The following is a 5,484-nucleotide window of genomic DNA, read 5'->3' on the forward strand; positions in this document are numbered from 1 at the left end:
TGAAAAAATAGAAGATTTATTCAGTTTCGTAAGCAAAGTAATGAAATAAGTCAGTCATTTAGAGACAAACCATGACATGTATAGATTAAAAACACCTTACACAAAATTGTGCCATTACATGTATATTCAGTGACTGTTCCTCCTGTGACTTTCTTTCCGTCACTTTTTTTTGTCCTGGATTCATCTGATCTTCCCGAAAAGCAAGCAAAGAGCACTGACAGAAAAACCGCAGGTTTTTATTTATTATTTTGTCATCTTTTTTAACCTATTGGAAGAACCATCTTTGGAGGCTTAAAATAATCGCCAGTGCGATCATTGTTTTCCTTAGAAAAACACAAATGCAGAAATTCCAACAAGCCTGGACAGAGCATATATTCTTTCTGCAGCCAGAGTTCTGTTCCATTGCAGTTCTTCTCTGCGCACATGCCCTTCCCCAGTTTAGCTCAGTCTCACAGGTGTGTTCACTGTCAGAGGTAACTCCGCCGGCTCCGTTGGGCATGCCTGCTCAACTGCTCGTTTAGTCTTCGACAAGTCTCAGCTTCTGGTCTCAGTCTAAAAAACTGTATCCGAAGATTATGGAGCATATTTCTCAGACCGTATAATACTACTTCTCCTCCCACAGCCAACAGCATATTCTTTTACTCCCCTTTCTTCTTTCACAGAATTCAGTCAGCGCAAAGATGTGTTTCGGTTCCTGTGGGAGGGCTTTCCTGATTGAGTATAATATGTGGGGGCGTGGTTCATAAAACTTATAAACCTCAGATTGAGTTGAGTTCTGATTAGAAGAGCAGAATCACAGCAACAGGAGGTATGAATGCTTTATTTCACCGACTGGGCAGAACACGAAGCTTCTCGGCTGTGCCGATGGAAGCGAAACATGTTCACTCTCGACGAATTGCGCAGAGCTGCATTACTATCACTGACAAAATGATGCATGGCACTGCCGTACATGGAAACGTGGATAAAACCAGCCCGTATAAAACGGCCCGTAACCACGCAGCTGGAACCATGAGAGAGCGCGGCAATGCTACCGAAGTCTACAGCGAGGGTGTGTACATGTCACATACAGCACATAGGCTTACGAGCGCCAGCCAAGGTGCCCGTGAGGCGAAATGGTGCATAGGAATGGAGGAAACCACAATGAAAAGCTATTACAAGCACACGGTTCACAAAAAGAGTCTCCGGCCTCGTGAAACACCTGAACCCCGAGAGCTCACCGTGGGCACTGCATTGCGTGCTCTGACTCGCGTCCTCATTTAAGTTATGAATTCAACTTTGAGCTCTGACGTTAACTTCCATGATAAACATATCTCAATAAAAGTTATTCTATGCCCCCTGCTACATATTTTCTGTTTTTTTGTTTTAATTATTATTATTTTATTATTCACTGACTGAATGTCGTCAATTACCTGGTGTTTTCCCGTCTCTCTTGACTGTTGGCCAGCAGAGGCCAGTAATGCTGCTGTTGCTCCCATTGACAACCATTCACCCATTTATTCTCCCTCTGACTTATACTTCTCTTTTATTATTTATCAGAGGTGTGGTTCTATACAAGTCCTAAAACACAAAAGTTTAACATATGCGTTAAACAGGCTACCAATGATCGCCGGTTGAGTTTTTCTGCGCTCCATAAAGCCTCCTTACAGGTATTAAAGAGCTAACCGGCGAAGCCACGCTTGGCGCCTCCGGTGAGATTGACATTAAGTAGGCTATATTAATACTAATAGGCGTGATCAATGTAAGCCTACTAATAGGCATTATAAGTAGAGTGCCTTTAAAAAAAAATAATGAAACATTTTTAACCAGGGTAAGTTTATTTTGATATTTTGCCCTGCAGGTTAGTCGATTTTTTATTTAATTTTTTTAAATGAGTTTTTTTGGGGGGGGGTTTTCCCTTTATTTGATAGAACAGTGTAGAGATACAAGAAGGATTGGGAGCAGAGAAAGGGAGAGACGTGTGACAAAGGTCGGCGGTCGGACTCAAATTGGCGACGTCGCAGTGAGCATGTGGTCGGCGCTCTACGGGCTGCACACTAGAGTCCCCCGGGGAAGTGTGCCTGTGCGCGTCCTCGCCGCCGCAGGGAAGTGTGCCTGTGCGCATCCTCGCGATCCCAGAAAAAGTGTGCCTGTGCGCATCCTCGCGATCCCAGAAAAAGTGTGCCTGAGCGCGTCCTCGCAATCCCAGGGAAGTGTGCCTGATCGCGTCCTCGCTGTCCCCTGCGCGCATACCTACCGTTGCAGGGAAGTGTGCCTGAGCGTGTCCTCGGCACCACAGGGAAGTGTGCCTGCACGCATCCTCGCCGCCGCAAGGAAGTGTATGAGTTTAAATGAATTTTTTTGGGGGTTTTTTTCCCCTTTATTTGATAGAACAGTGTAGAGATACAAGAAGGATTGGGAGCAGAGAAAGGGAGAGACGTGTGACAAAGGTCGGTGGTCGGACTCAAATTGGCGACGTCGCAGTGAGCATGTGGTCGGCGCTCTACGGGCTGCACACTAGAGTCCCCTGGGGAAGTGTGCCTGAGCGCGTCCTCGCAATCCCAGGGAAGTGTGCCTGTGCGCGTCCTCGCTGTCCCAGAAAAAGTGTGCCTGAGCGCGTCCTCGCTGTCCCAGGGAAGTGTGCCTGATCGCGTCCTCGCTGTCCCCTGCGCGCATACCTACCGTTGCAGGGAAGTGTGCCTGTGCACGTCCTCGCAATCCCAGGGAAGTGTGCCTGAGCGCGTCCTCGCAATCCCAGGGAAGTGTGCCTGATCGCTTCCTCGCAATCCCAGAAAAAGTGTGCCTGAGCGCGTCCTCGGCGCCACAGGGAAGTGTGCCTGCATGCATCCTCGCCGCCGCAGGGAAGTGTGCCTTAGCGTGTCCTCGCAACCCGCCACAACACTTCGTAAGACTTTTTTTCTTCTTGCAAGCAGAGAAAAAAATGAGAGAGTACTCACAAAACTCTGAAGGTGAGTACAGACAGCTTCTTATATACAGTGTCTCGGTACTTTTCCATCATGCACAAGAGGCGTGCTTTACATTTTGCAAGCCTATAACCTAGCAGAAAGTTTTGACAGCCTCCTTTTCATCATGTTGTCTCAGACCACATCCTGCATCCTGTTTTGCTCATCTCTTGGGGCCTGTCAGCTCAGCGCACACATACACACATACAAAATTTTTTCGCTTACAATACAAAAGGTTTTGCTCTTGCAGTAGTCTTTGCAATAGGCCTCAGAGGTCTGACGTAAGGCAGAGCAAAAACCTTGCCCATATATGGAATTCCGGTTCAAACGGAAATTCCTCTATGGAAAAAATGAATGGATTTTCACAAAACCGTCCTGCGAGGGGCAACGGGCAGACACGGGCGTGCCCGCGAGGGGCAACGGGCGGACACAGGCATGCCCGCGAGGGGCAACGGGCAAACACGGGCATGCCCGCGAGGGGCAACGGGCGGACACAGGCATGCCCGCGAGGGGCAACGGGCCGACACAGGCATGCCGCGAGGGGCAACGGGCCGACACAGGCATGCCCGCGAAGGGCAACGGGCCGACACAGGCACGTGCTTTACATTTTGCAAGCCTGTAACTGAACTATGCCTCAGTTATTTTCCACTCGCAGTGGGGTACTTTTTAATCTAGCTCATAGCTGGTTATATCTAGTTATCATTAGGTTTGTCAGCCTCCTTTCATCTTGTCTCAGACCACAACCTGCATCCTGTTTTGCTCATCTCTTGGGGCCTGTCAGCTCAGTGCACACATACACACATACAAAATTTTTTCGCTTACATACAAAAAGTTTTCCTCTTGCAGTAGTCTTTGCAATAGGCCTCAGAGGTCTGACGTAAGGCAGAGCAAAAACCTTGCCCATATATGGAATTCCGGTTCAAACGGAAATTCCTCTATGGAAAAAATGAATGGATTTTCACAAAACCCGCGAGGGGCAACGGGCGGACACGGGCATGCCCGCGAGGGGCAACGGGCCGACATGGGCGTGCCCACTAGTGGCAACGGGGGGACACAGGTGTGCCCACGAGGGGCAACGGGCGGACACGGGCATGCCCGCGAGGGGCAACGGGCCGACATGGGCGTGCCCACTAGTGGCAACGGGGGGACACAGGTGTGCCCACGAGGGGCAATGGGCCAACACGGGAACTCCCGCTAGGGGCAACGGGCGGACACGGGCATGCCCGCGAGGGGCAACGGGCCGACATGGGCGTGCCCACTTGGGGCAACGGGCGGACACAGGCATGCCCGCGAGGGGCAATGGGCCAACACGGGAACTCCCGCTAGGGGCAACGGGCGGACACGGGCATGCCCGCGAGGGCAACGGGCTGACACAGGCATGCCCGCTAAAATCGAACTTCATCACTTCTGGAAAGAGTTTCCTTAATTCACTTTTGTTGACTCAGTCCTGTGCCGTAAAGTGCGACCCCACCAGGTGACCCTGTTTTTCAAGTGGTAGTGCCAAGTAGCCTTCATAATGATGTTTTCGAGTCTTTGCATGGTCATTCGCTATCTGGCCATTTTAGTGCCCAAAAGACTTTACATCGTGCATTGGTCCGATGCTACTGGCCACATATGACGAGGGACATCACGCAGTGGTGTCTCCAGTGCACAGCTTGTGAGGCATGCAGGCCACAAACTCCACATCAGCAGGCTCCAATGAAGAATATAGTCACATCTATGCCTTTTGAGAAGATTGCCGCTGACCTAACTGAACTGCCACTCACACAAAAGGGTAGCCGTTATATATTTGTAGTGATTCATTGAGTATATGAATATGTATGCACTTCCTGACCAAAAAGCAACAACTGTGGCAAAATGCTTATTTGAAGACTACATCAGCCGACATGGTGTACCACAGAGTCTGCACACAGACCAAGGTCGCCAGTTTGACTCTGATCTGGTCAAAGAACTGTGCTCGCGTCTGGGTGTGCACAAAACATGGACAACACCATATCATGCGATGTCGGATGGAATGGTTGAACGAGCTAACAGATCCATTAAAGACCAACTAGCTAAGCACCTCTACACCAAAGGAGGTGACTGGGACGAACACCCGCGTCAGGTTGAGTTTGCGTACAACAGGAGCGTACAGTCTTCCACAAAACACACACTTCTCTTCCTCGCTCATGGCAGAGAAGACTGTCTGCCTGCAGATGTCACCCTTGGGGATTTGCCAGTGGTAGCTAGCGGAAACACTGGTGAATATGCTATGTCAGTGAGGAGAAGGCTCTACTCAGCCTTTAACATGGTAGCAGACAACATTGCTCTGGCAGGTGCTTAACAGAAGCATTATTATGACCGCCACATGAGACATAATGCTTATGAGCCAGGTGACCTAGTGTGGGTTGACCTTCCGGCTCTGGCCAGGCACAAGTTGTCTCCGAAATGGACTGGACCCTTCAAAGTTCTGTAGCGGCTTGATTCACCCTCAGGTGATATTGGGGTGGATTACAAAATTCAGGATCGGCTAGACCCTAGGGCCAAGCCTAAGGTGATTCACTAT

The 5,484-nt window shown here is 49.7% G+C and overlaps 1 long non-coding RNA gene across 1 annotated transcript; it reads right to left on the bottom strand.

Moving 5' to 3' along the window:
- LOC135248802 (uncharacterized) lies at nucleotides 1-3,027 on the bottom strand. Its single transcript, XR_010328508.1, has 2 exons — nucleotides 2,274-3,027; nucleotides 1-2,217 (listed from the first exon to the last, which is right to left on the bottom strand). It is a non-coding gene; the product is annotated as an uncharacterized LOC135248802 (long non-coding RNA).
- Between the last annotated feature and the right edge of the window lie 2,457 nt (nucleotides 3,028-5,484).

This window comes from Anguilla rostrata, chromosome 2, assembly GCF_018555375.3.
Source record: "Anguilla rostrata isolate EN2019 chromosome 2, ASM1855537v3, whole genome shotgun sequence".
Lineage (NCBI taxonomy): Eukaryota > Metazoa > Chordata > Actinopteri > Anguilliformes > Anguillidae > Anguilla > Anguilla rostrata.